Raw genomic sequence first — 14,538 nt, 5'->3', positions numbered from 1 at the left:
CAGACTGTCATCGGTCCAATCAGCGCAGATTAGCTCCGCGCTAAGGAGGGGTTTGGGAACAAATGAATCACTGGACGATTCATACGGGAGTCGCTGGGATAATTAGCTAAAAATAAATGCAGATTATAAGACCATGAAAGTGTTTTTTGACCTTGCATGCATATTAGACTGTTGTTGGAGACCCTTACAACCAAGATATGACCTTATTTCATGTATAATATGGGCTCTTTAAGTGATTTATTGATAGCGAACAGGTATGGCAGCAATCAGGCCTGGGTGTGGCTAGAGGAATTGAACTAAGTTCATTCAAAAATGACTTCCATTCATTTTGTGACGTTAAAAACTGCTCGTTACGCTGCTTGATGTTGCAATTTGATATTCTCTTATTATATTATTCTACTTGGTCTGTATAGTCATGCAAACATTTGTGTGTAGAGCAAGTAGTTTGACCGTTTTCTGCCGTTTATTATTCCTAGTCATTTCTCCAATAGGCGACTGAATCGGAAGTTCTAAGACAATCGCAAAAACAGGCGCACCTCCGCATTTTAGAATAAGGTCAATAAAGTCGACATTTTGCGATATTGTGATTGAAACCAGTGCTCTGTTTATTCAGTTTATCCAATCACATCATCTTGCGAGGCAAAATCCCATGACTTTATAATGCACATTTATTCAGTATTACTCATTTAACTCAATGAATGCCTTTCTGCAAGCAAACCAAACAGCTTTTTTAATGTGAAAAATATCCATAAACATAGGTGGATGGAACCAAAGCTAAGCATTCAATGAACTGAGAACCAATTCTCTTGCACATGTCCATGTAATGATGCAAAAATCAAAGAGTGAACTAACAGCAAATGCATGTTGAGTGAAGTTGCATTTAAGAATCGCTGTACTGATGCAGAATGAAGCAGATGACTGAAACAAACTATTCAGAAGGAACACATTTGGAGTTTATCTCTTGCTTGCTGCAAGACTAAAAATATCTGTTGCTATTAGGTTTTACGGGTGAGCGAAGGAGGCCATGTTGAGCGCTGCTTTAAAAAGCATCTATTAAGCGATGGGTAATCATCTGGATATAAGGACATTGGAAATCAGACTGATTTCAGCCCTGAAACACCCTGTCATTACCTTCATATCAAATCCACACTGTAATTCACCATCTTATAAGCTAAACTAAAATCCAAATGAAAACAGATGCTGAAAAAACTCCTCCATCCCGAGAGTAATTGTCCACCCACGCCTGACTGACTGTGAATAATACAGTATAGCATTAATCCTCTATGGAAAAATAGGGTTTTTGTACATCTGTGTTAGAGGCTCGTCTTAGACCTAAATAGCAGATTGAACGGTCACGCGGAAAGCGACAGCACCTCATTGGCTGGCGATGACAGATTTCCTCGCAGGATTCGGTCATCTGTCCGCACCACTAAAGTGTGTCTCTATCTCCTCACATGAACATTCCTGAAGCCCTTCGATACGTACCTGCACCACATCAGACTTCTGCTTTCACACACCGCTTCACAGTGTCACGTTTCGTGTCATTTACTGTGTTTTGTAGTCCTAAAATACACCGCTGCAGAGTTCTTCCTCCTATAACGCAGTATTCCCAGTGCGGCAGCTTGGCAGAGTTCACTCGTCTCGACTCCCTGGGTTCTGCGTTCTACAAAGCTGCGCATTGCCCAAGGTGACGGTATTGTTTTGGTGTATTCTGATGGGTAAGGAGAAACAAATGAAGGTGAAACGCAGGACGGTTTCTGCTTGTTGCTCTCTGCAGGTCTTCTGCTTGCATGAGAGTATGTTTGTTTGCGCAAGAGAGAAAAAGTGGCATCATTTCAGACCTGAAATAAGCATTTACATACAAAAATATATATAAATGCATGAGATTTTACACAAATGTGTAGTGGTTTGACGAATAAAATAATAGAACAAAAATGGAATAAAAATGGAAAGATAACGCAGAATAAATATAACCTGCTCATCTTTAGAGGTGGTGATAATATTAACCATGACTTTATTTGTAATAAAATACTTCAAATCATATATATATATATATATATATATATATATATATATATATATATATATATATATATATATATATATATATATATATCTATCTTCTTCATATATATATATATATATATATATATATATATATGTATATATATATATATATATATATATGTATATATATATATATATATATATATATATATATATATATAATATTAATGATATAATGAAAATATAAAATTTAGCTGTAGTTTGTAATTTTTCTTATTTGATATTAAAAGTATTCTTTCTATTATGATGTTAGGTGTTTCAAAACAGTTTTGTTTAAATGCACCAAAATATATTGTCTACTGTACAGTATGTATTCAAAGACTGAAGGATAGACTGATGGAGGGATGGATGGATGCATGTATGGCAGATGGATGTGAATGAATGGATGGATGGATGAGAACGGATGGATAGACTGATGTGAACAGATGAATGGATGGATAAATGACAGAAATGTGAATGGATGGATGGATGGACGGATGGACAGAAATGTGAACGGATGAATGGATGGATGTAAATGTGAGGAGATGGATGAATGGATGGATAGAAATGTGAACAGATGGATGGATGAAAATGTGGAGAGATGGGTGGATGATCGATGGAAATGTGAACAGACGGATGGATGATTTACAAAAATGTGGATGGAAATGTGAAAAGATGGATGGATGAACAGAAATGTGAACGGATGGATGGATGGACGGAAAGATGGACAGAAATGTGAACAGATGGATGGATAATGGACAGATGGATGGAAATGTGAACAGATGGATAAATGGATGGAAGGAAATGTGAACAGATGAATGGATGGATGGATGGAAGAACGAATGGATGGATGGATGAATGAAATGTGAACAAATGAATGGATGGATGGATGGAAATGTGAACAGATGGATAAATGGATGGAAGGAAATGTGAACAGATGAATGGATGGATGGATAAATGGATGGAAGAATGGATGGATGGATGAAACGTGAACAAATTAATGGATGGATGGATGGAAATGTGAACAGATGGATGGATGAATGGATGGAAGAATGGATGGAAGAATGGATGGATGGATGGAAATGTGAACAGATGGATGGATGGATGAAATGTGAACAGATGGATGGATGGATGGATGGATGGATGGAAGAATGGATGGATGGATGGAAATGTGAACAGATGGATGGATGGATGAAATGTGAACAGATGGATGGATGGATGGATGGATGGATGGAAGAATGGATGGATGGATGAAATGTGAACAGATGGATTGATGGATGGGTGGGTTTATGGATGGATGGATAGATAGATAGATAGATAGATAGATAGATAGATAGATAGATACTACTAGACTACTAGATAGATAATTGTAATACTACCTTGTATTTTATTTCTTGCTTTATTTAAGCACTAATACCACATCTAACCGGTGGATACAACAGATCTGCACGTGTGAACATACTGTCAGGTAAAGTATTCCTCATGAAGTGAAAGCGCTGAGAGGCAGTTAAGGTGGGATTGAGGTGAAGAATGATAAAAGGAAGAGAAAAAACGTCCAGCTGCCACAGGAGCTGCACACAATAACACTATCCACAGATATAATAGCAGATCCTGCTGCAGAGAGGCAGTTTGGTTAATCTCCGGCACACTCATCACATCAGCACTTCATTACCTCAGGTGTTCTTTTGATTACTACTCAAATCTCTGACCCGGCTTGCACTTTACACGTGATTGCTCTGTTAATTTGTCCTTCAACCCAAATCCCCATTACTGCCCGACACTCTCTGCTTCTTTCTAGTCTTTTCATGATACTCCTTGTTGATACACCAGGAAAAACAGAAAGCATGGACATTTCTTAAAACAAATTAAAAACACACACACACACCAAACAACTTGGAAGTGGGAAAAAAAAACCCTTTTAAAAATTGCGTTTCTTTATTGACTTTGCTGGTTTCGTGGAGAAGCATTGACATGCAAGAAATCTTCACATTGTTCTTCATGGTTTATATAGAATATTTATATGTTCTTTGTCATTTTTGGAGCTCACACTTGAAAATGATATATGCTAATCTAGTGTTAGGCTTGTATGCTAATATTGTATGCTAACCCTATGTCAAAATAAGGTTTGATAAAAACAATAAATAAATAAATAATAACAATAATAATAATAATAATAATAACTTTCCCGGAGATGTGGGCGAAAGGGCATCCGCTGCGCAAAAATGTGCTGGATAAGTTGGCGGTTCATTCCGCTGTGGTGACTCCAGATTAATAAAGGGACTAAGCCGACTAGAAAATGAATGAATGAATAATATTAATAACCACAGTGTCGCAGTGGGTAGCACAATTGCCTCTCAACAAGAAGTTCACCGTTTTGAGCCCCAGCTGGGTCAGTTGGCATTTCTGTGTGGAGTTTGCATGTTCTCCCAATGTTGGCGTGGGTTTCCCCTGTCTGGTTTCCCCCAAAGTCCAAAGAGATGCGCTATTGGGGAATTGAATCAACTAAATTGGGCATAGTGTGCGCGAATGAGTGTGTGTATGGGTGTTTCCCAGTACTGGGTTGCAACTGGAAAGGCATGCGCTGTGTAAAAACATATGCTGCATAATTTGGCGGTGTACTGAAAGATGTCGAACCCGTGGGGTTAAAAACTCCTCATTAAAAGATTATTCAGTGCAGTGTTTCCCAACTCTGTTCCTGAAGGCACACCAACAGTACACATCTTCAACCTCTCCCTAATCAAACACACCTCAATCAACTCAGCAGAACAGTATAAGAGACTGTGAATGGGTCTGATAAGGGAGACATCCTAAATATGTATTGTTGGTGTGCCTCAAGGTTGAGTTTTAGGAAAGTCTTCCAGCGAGTCTCCAGTACTTCAGATCCATGTCCCCCGATACTTAGCTTTTTGGTACAATCTATAACACCCCCGGATTGCCAACTTTGGTATAATATCCGATCGCAGTGGCTGCCTGAAACCCCGTGTATTGTACGGACCAGGCACATGCACAGATAGGGCTCAACCTCTTGGATAAAAAAAGCCCCCCAAAAATGAACAGAAGTGCCCATTCAGTTTGCGCCCCCCAATATTTTTGTTGTACTTTACCCATTCACTTAGCTCTAGGTTTACTCAACTAAGACTACTTCATCTACTGAGAAACCCCAATTGTGAAAAGCCCCCCTTTCTGCTGCAACATTCAGATGGTAGGGTCCAAATTTAGCATGAACAACACTAAAACATGAACTTGTATCAATGGTTGAGCCTGCTGGTGGTGTAATGGTGTGATATTTTCTTGCCACGCTTTAAGCACTTCAGTACAAATTGAGCATCGTTTAAACACCACAGTCTACCTGCGTATTGTTGATGGCCGTGCGCGTCCCTTTATGACCACAGCGAGCCCATCTTATAATGCTACTTCCAGCAGGACAACGCGCCATGTCACAAATCTCAAATCATCTCGAACGACTTTCTTGAACATAACAGGGAGTTCACTACCCTTCAAATGGCCTCTCCGCAGATCTCAGACCAGTAAAGCACCTATGGGGTGTGATAAAAACCATCAGGAACGGTGTGTGATGCTATCAAGCCAATTGGAAGCCAAATCTCTCAATATGAATCTATATTGGCTGTTTACATCTGATCACTTCATGTATTTTTTTCTGATCTATAAAGTGATAAAAAGGGTGTAAGTAAATCCCTTCTGAAACACACTTGAGATATACAGGTGAAGTCAGAATTATTAGCCCTCCTGAATTTTTACCCCCTGTATATTTTTCCACCAATTTCAGTTTTTTCAACACATTTCTAAACATAACAGTTTTAATAACTCATTTCTAATAACTGATTATTTTGATCTTTGCCATGATGACAGTAAATAATATTTCACTAGATATGTTTCAAGATACTATTCAACTTAAAGTGAAATTTTAAGGCTCGATTAGGTTAATTAGGGTAATTAGGCAAGTCATCCGCTTGTTAAGAGTGACGTCACGCAAAGCTGCTTCCGGGTCCAAGCGCTCTATTCAACTGAATGGGGAGACTCATGAAATTGTAATAATAAGCGTTTACAAAGCGATTTAAGGCTTTTGAAAATCACGATCGCAGTATATATGTCCATGCCTAATATCCGATGGCCAGAAAGTGATACATTTTTTATAAATTGTTAATTTTTTGGTATTTGTTATGCAGCAAGCCCAGAGATTGTTGTGTACTCTATGATTTTATATAAAATTAACTTTAATGTGTGATAGGAATAAAACGTGATCATAAACGAATGGTTTCTCCACTCAAATGAATGGCGGCTTGGACCCGGAAACAGTATTACATACGTCACAAACACGTCACCACTTAACAAGCGGATTATATAAATGCTGATTTATAATCGACGCGTCCGCTTGTTTGCTTGAGTGTGTGCGGAGTGTTTTCCACCACTAATCTATATGTTGAATTTTGAATTTAAAACAATTTAATAGTAACAAAACTATAAGGAACAAATTATTTCCTTGATAACTGGAAGGAATATTTCATATCAGTTTACAGTATGCCCTCTTTTTCTAGGCTTTATTGGTGATAATAGTCAGGAATGTTGGACCGTTATTGCCTTATTAGCATAAGCATACGACAGAAACTAGCCAGACATTAATGTGTGAATTGTGGATTGGGGTAAATCTAAAACGCATCTATATATATATATATATATATATATATATATATATATATATATATTTWTATATATATATATATATATATATATATATATATATATATATATATATATATATATATATATATATTTTTTTTTTTTGCTTTTATTCTTGCCATAATAAAATATATATTTGTAGAGCAACCCTCTATTCTCCTCTCATTAATATTTTGATAAACTTAAATAGGTAAAACTGTCCAAGACATACAACTAAAGCAAGTGATGCATCATTTGATTAAAAAATCATGAATGGTTTAAAAAAAATGTATTCAAAAAAAAATATTTATAAAAAAAGTAATTAGTTAAAAAATCTTGAATGATATTAATGATAAGACATAGTTCCGTCCATTTTTCGTCAAAAGTCTGGTCCGTTTCGCAAGGTGCACGCGCAGTCAGTGGAGGTGCGCGATGTGGCACCAGGCAAAAGTATAAATCAGCCTTTACAATGGTTTGTTCTGTAGATTGTCGAAAAATATATATTGCATAAGGAGGCTGGTCATACTAACCTTAAAATGGTTTTAAAAAATTACTCTAGCTAAAATAAAACAAGTAAGACTTTCTGCAGAAGAAAAAATATTATCGGTAATACTCTGAAAAATTCCTGCCTTGCAAAGCAAAGCAATTTATTTATTTTCTTTTCAGCTTAATTTATTTTATTTTCAGGTTAGTCCCTTTATTAATGAGGGATCACCACAGCAGAATGAACCGTCAACTTATCTAGCATATGTTTTACGCAGCGGATGCCTCTCCAGCTGCAACCCATCACTGGGAAACACCCATACATTCTAATTAAATTTAGCTTATCTAATTACCCCATTCCGCATGTCTTTGGGCTGTGGGAGAAACTGGAGCACCCGGAAGAAACCCTCGCCAACATGGGGAGAACATGCAAACTCTACACAGAAATGCCCACTGACCCAGCCTAGACTCGAACCAGCGACCCTTCTTGCTGTGAGGCGATCGTGCTACCCACTGCGCCACCCTTCTGTTACACATAATTTGGTAAATATTTAAAAAAGAAAAAAAAAAAAAACTCACAGGAGTGTGAATAATGTTGACTTCAACTGTATGTAGATCAGTAGCGCCTATTTTGCGTTTCTGATTTCCAGCGTGTCTTTGCGTCCCTCTCTAAACAGATGCTCTAGATTGTCTGAAAACAGCCAAATCAACAGTGTCCTCGGCAAAAGGGTGGAAATTAAATTTCACAAGCTTTCTAATGGAATCGAGCCTCCATCAGTGACACAGCTCAGATGGAAAGATGCATGGTCAGATTAGATAGAACGGCGTGATTCTCTCAGGCCGATGCCCTTGACTTTCGTTTGTCGCCGTTCGACTGTGTGCAGAATGCCAGTTGTGATAAGCATATTTCTCAGGGTTCATACACATTTTTACTACAAAAGTTCCATGCCTTTTCTAGGACTTCCTAGTCAATTTCAGCGGATGCCTGTCAGCCGCAACCTATCTCTGGGAAACACCTATACAATCATTCACACTCTTACACGACGGACAATTTAGCCAACCCAATTCACCTGTACCGCATGTCTTTGGACTGTGGGGGAAACCGGAGCACCTGGAGGAAACCCATGCGAACGCAGGGAGAACATGCAAACTCCACACAGAAATGCCAACTGACCCAGTCAAGGCTCAAACCAGCAACCTTCTTGCTGTGACGAGACAGCACTACCTACTGCATCGCCTGCGTGAGACCAATAGAGGATCATTTAAAATAAGAAATTTTAAATATGGAGCAATCGCTCACTTTTCTTAATGTCTCATCATATTGTTTAACCACGCCCCTTTTTGCAGTGCCATATGACATCATTTTGCAAGCACAAGCTCTAGTGTGACCTCACCCTGCTAAATGCCGAACTCTAATTTCCATGACTTTTCCAAAACCTTGTGGGTTTTTCTGTTTTTCCAAAACCTTTCCAAGCCTAAAAAATGCCATGTCGAAATTCCATGACTTTTCCAGGTTTTCCATGGCCAGATGAACCCTGACTTCAGTTTTTGGCTATTTTAGGTATATTCCCTTTTTTTATGTCATATTTAAACCCAACTTTAAAGGGGGACCTATTATTATTAAGATGTCAAAAAAGTCTCTGATGTCCCTAGAGTGTGTATGTGTAAGTTTCAGCTCAAATTGCCACACAAAAAATCTATTATAACTCTTTGCCCCTTTTAGGCTTTGATCCTAATTTTGGTGACTGTCGCTTTGAATTCAAGTGATTTTGTGCTCTTTTCAGAAGAGGGCGGAGCTACAAATGCCTATGTGTAGGCATAGTCGGCATTCTAATGAGAGAGGGATGGTCACCAGTGGGCGGAGCTTTCCCCCCACTGATGACACGTACAAAGGGAGAATGTCAATCAAAGAGTTTCTGCAGTCTTTATTAAGTGTGATTATAAAAAATAAATTATTATTTTTTTTACCATTACAAGCTGGTTATATTCATAGACTTTTGCCACACAACTGTTTAAACCCCTCAACGTGATTTCTTTTTATAATAGGTCAATTTAATTCTAAGGTAGGATCAGTTATTAGTATACATTTAATATTTATTGTAATAAATACATCTAAATTTGCCGTCATAAAATTGAGTTTTTAAAATCTGTGTTTTGTGGTTCATCCAATCAATAAAAGACAGGGGCGGAGCATAAACTACACATAGAAACTTCAAGAGAGGGTGTAACTGGTTTCATTTTCTCAACAGAGATACTTTCCTAAGAGAAAAACAGACATTAAAACACACCATAGACAGAATTTAAAAACAACTTTTCAATGAGCCCCTAGAGGCACAGAAAAGCACTCCAGAAATCTCTATGGCCAGCTTTGTCATCCATTTCAACCAATTTGCATGTTTTGCCAGCCTTTAAGACATGTTGAAATGAGAATGCTAATACTCTGGGGTTTTGTGTGGCGTCGTGTATACTTGTGGCCATCACAGTGACTCTATGAGGGCTTAACGCATTCCTTTATTTCATCAAGGCTTGATTACTCCTGTGAAGATTCTCCCTCCTCTTTCTGATAATCTAATGCTCTTAAATGAAAGCCTTTTTATTGTTCTACACTTTCTCATTTGCCTCTATTGTGCTCGATGGAGCCTTTGGAGTGAAGTGGCTCATCAGAGCGAATGCTCATAACATCAACACATCTCTCAAATATCTCCAATGCTCCAAGATGCCTCTCATATGGAGAATGAAGTCACATGTCTTGCTCAGGTGTGAGTTTCTCACAGACTTCAACAGAGTGTAAATTTTGATGGTTCTGTGGGTCTCATCCATCAAATATGATCTTCATCAATAGGCTAGGCCATTCTACAGCTTGACTGTCTTTCTCTAAAGCATTTAAGAGTCTCCTTGGCTGTGTTTTGGATCATTGTCTTGCTGAAATGTCCACCCTGCTTTCATCTTCATCCTCCTGCTAATGTAGATGTTGGACTGAAGCAGCTGATCTTGAAGGGCAGAGGGTTGCTTAAGAACTACTGAGAGATTTCAGATGCTGTCTGGGCTTTCCCTGCCTTTCTACACCTCTCTTTCTTCATGTGTTTATTACTTTTTCCCAGCGTCATTTCATTTTATGCATAACTTAATTTGTAAACTAATTAGATTTGTTTTCTTTGCATATATGGATTTCTTTGATTCTTACAAACATCCAGGGGTAATCTCAAGTCAACCGCACCTTTAGAAATATAGTTTCTAAGAAAACGGTGACATGTTTGATACTTATTTTCCCCGCTGTGTGTGAATTTATCATTTGTCACAATATCTTGGATAAAACATTTACATTTTTGCTAATATTTTTACCATGATAATTGTGACCACAAAACTAGTCATAATGCCTGTTCACACCATACACAGAAATATTAAGTAAGTCAGTTACATACAAAGTCAATGCAAACGCTCAAATAGTGGAGAATTTTGCCGTGTGACATGAATGACGCTCTCTGCAATGATGCGTTGGCGGCAAAAACGCATAATTCTCCTCATCCGCATCTATGCCACAAGTTCAAAAAATAAAACTCAAGCAAATTATGAGTAAACTCAAGTGAGTGATGTGGCATTCTAACTTGATCTCACGAGAAAACGTAAGTATTTTACGATTTGCCAGTTTAGTTGCTAATTCGTACGAATTCATACCAGTTCAGTTGTACGAATTTGTACGATTTTAAAAAGGAGGCGTGGCACCTAACCCCACCCCTAAACCCAACCGTCATCGGTTGATGAGCAAATCGTACTAAATTGTACGAATTAGATCGCACGAATTCATACGAATTAGCCACTAAATGAAAAAAAAGTTACGAATTGCAGTGAGATTGTGTTGGGTATTCTTGCCTAGGTTTTAAATCTAAATTAAGTTCCTAGCAATGTATAGTATTAATCGAAAGTCACATTTTTTAATATTTAAAGTAAAAAAATGTACTAAATAATTTTATGTAGCATGTTATTTACTGGGCGGCATGGTGGCTCAGTGGTTAGCACTGTCGTCTTACAGCAAGAAGGTCACTGGTTTGAGTCCCAGCTGGGCCAGTTGGCGTTTCTGTGTGGAGTTTGCATGTTCTCACCATTTTGGCGTGGGATTCCTTGTTTCCCCCACAGTCCAAAGACATGTGCTATAGGTGAATTGGGTAAACAACATAGGCCATAGTGTAAGAGTGTGTGTGTGTGAATGTGAGGGTGTACAGGCGTTTCTCAAAGCCCCCTTTCCACTGCACACAACAAGCGACAGACCGGAAGTCATTCATTTCCAATGGAGAGTAGTCCGGGAGCTGCGTGGACTTCCGATCATCTCCGTATGCGGAAAATTCGGATCCGATTTGAGCTGCGGATTCAATGAAATATTTGAACTCCTGTGACTAAACCGTATGCGACCGGCTGACCGGATGTGATACATTCCAGTGTTGTAGCAGGTCTGTGCGGGCGAGATGAGAAATAGGAGTTTTATTTGGTTATTTTTTGAATTAGAAAAAGTCTATATTAACAAAAAACACTTATGCTTATAAATGTAAGTAATAAAAAAAAAATATATATTTTTAATATTGTCTCCTCATTCCCCCCAATATTTTTAGCCCTCTATGAGTTTCTAGTATTCATTCATTCATTCAACCATGGTAAACGCACAGAGAATAATAGCTCTTGCTTTTGCACTCCTTTTTTTTGGACACTGCGAGAACAGCTTCTCTTCCATGGTGCACGTCAGAACTAAAAATTCTGTGCGACTGCCACAAGGGGGCGTATTCAGACAGTCGTGTCCAAATGTTGTGTGCAGTGGAAAGGCGGTTTCAGTACTGGGTTGCAGCTAGAAGGGCATCCGCCATGTAATACATATGCTGGAATAGTTGGCGGTTCATTCCGCTGTGGCAACTCCTGATAAATAATGAACTAAGGCAAAGGAAAATTTATTATTGAATATTATTTACTTACTATTCTAATGATTTTTGACTTTAAAAATCTTTGTACCCATACTTTTTATAAGTAATTTTTTTGTGACTACTTTAAAGCAGTTTTCACCCAGAAATTGCCAGTACATTTAAAAAACGATCAACAAGAAACAACAAAGAAACGTAACAACAATTTAATCCATTTTTCTAGTCCCTTTTTTAATCCGGGGTCGCCACAGCGGAATGAACCACCAACTTATCCAGCTAGTTTTTACGCAGTGCATGCCCTTCCAGCTGCAACCCATCTCTGGGAAACATCCACACACACATTCACACACACACTCATACACTACGGACAATTTAGCCTACCCAATTCACCTGTACCGCATGTCTTTGGACTGTGGGGGAAACCGGAGCACCCGTAGGAAACCATGCGAACGCAGGGAGAACATGCAAACTCCACACAGAAATGCCAACTGAACCGAGGCTCGAATCAGCAACCTTCTTGCTGTGAGGCGACAGCACTACCTACTGCGCCACTGCTTCGCCGTCAAATGAACTCAATTTTGAATTAGTGTTCAGTAGTAAAGAAACTCATCAAGGTTTATAACCACTTGAGGCCAAATAAATAGTGAGTAATTTTTATTTTTGGGCGAACTCTCCCTTTAAGCAAGTTAGTAAAAACAAAAAACAAAAACAAAAAAAAACGTAATTTAATGTTGACGCAAACACTACAGCATGTTTGGAATCCCAACATCCACTTTGCATGCATACACTATTAAAAGTATTCAGTGCTCAGCTCCGACTCCGGCAGTAATACGGAGTTAAATTAATCTGGCAACGTTACAGCATACATTTGTGCAGCAAACTGCTCAATCAAGACGCCACATTAGCCGCGCATGCTGTATCATTTCAAGTGCTCATTCTCTTCCTGCTGTCGGCTCCAGCCAGCGTCAGAGAGGAAGAAAACGTGATCAAACACTCTCCATACAAAAGTGTATTTATCTTTCCCGATGGGCCATTAGAAAGGCAAGGTATTCATTTGTAAATTAAATTTGCCAACCAAATTAAAGAGGGGAGGACATAATGGATGGATAGCGACTGTGGAGACTCCGAGTCGGGCATAAAAAAATGCAGGAGAGACCAAAAAGAGAGAGAGAGAGAGCATTAGAGAGAAAGAATAAAGGCCTTGCACTGTTTTAAGTGCACTGACCCCAAAACATATCTGGACGTGGACATGTCTGAATGTCACTGCATTTAGAAAACAAATCGCATTTATGGATGCTGAAGCCGTTTAAAGGTAGCTTCAGTTCATTTCACATTTACTTTGACCAATTGGTGCTTTAGTCAATGTGGAAGCCAACGATGGCATTTACACAGAGATACATAAAATGACCTGTGAGGTTTTTTGAGTATAAACTTTGGAGGCAGATTCTTGGGACATCTACTGGTGCGTTCACACCAGACGTGAATGAAGCGTCAAGCGCGAGTGATTTACATATTAAGTCAATGCAAAGATGCAAACAGATGCGATTCGCTCAAGTTGAAAAATCTGAACTTTATTTGCGCCACGTTAACCAATCAGGAGCTTTCTCTTGTAGGGGCGTGATTATGTAGCGCTTGATGTTGGTGTCCTGAGGGAAAATCCTGCTGCAGACACGAGACAACAGCTGATTAAACTGGGCTCAGCTCAGTCGAAAGCACCCCTGAAAGCTTCCATCATCCAGGTATAGTTTCTGGAGGAGTTGAAGATCTCCTAGAGCTGGGTGCACCTCTGAAAGGATCTAGTGGACTCAGACATGGTGCTGAACGAATATACGCTGTTTTTCAGCCTTCCTAAAGCACACAAAGCACAGCGACTCTCTCAATAAAATCCATGTAAGCCGTTCAGCAATGAAACTAGAGTCACCAGGCAGACAGAAGCCCCGCCCATGATGTGAATTCGCATCTACTGTGAAGTAAATTTCACGTGCAAGTAAATTCGAAATTTTCAGGTGTCTATTTATGTGTAAATAGCACCGTTTATTTGCGGAAGCCGCGTCTGATGTGAACGCCACATAAGAATTATTTCCAATGCTATCTCTCTATCACTTATTCATAACTATTTGATTTCATGGGTAATTCGTCTGAATTTGTATTATCTTATTTGTAGATTTTAGTACAATTTGCTAAACCCCCAATTATGGTTGGGTTTAGAGATCGAGTTTGGTGTTAAGCCTCCTTTTAAAAATGTGAACTCATATAAATATACCCTCTAAACTGACAAAACGTAAAAAATTAACGTTTCCTCGTGAGATCAGGCTGGTTATTTTACACATAATAAAAAAAAGTTTTTGATTTGATGCAGTGTTTCTCTCTTTTGAAAGAGGCATATTCTATACAATATACTACCTAAATTAATTTTAGTTGTGCCACA

Source organism: Danio rerio, chromosome 7 (genome assembly GCF_049306965.1).
Source record: "Danio rerio strain Tuebingen ecotype United States chromosome 7, GRCz12tu, whole genome shotgun sequence".
In the NCBI taxonomy this organism is placed as follows: Eukaryota; Metazoa; Chordata; class Actinopteri; order Cypriniformes; family Danionidae; genus Danio; species Danio rerio.
This window is presented reverse-complemented; position numbering follows the sequence as displayed.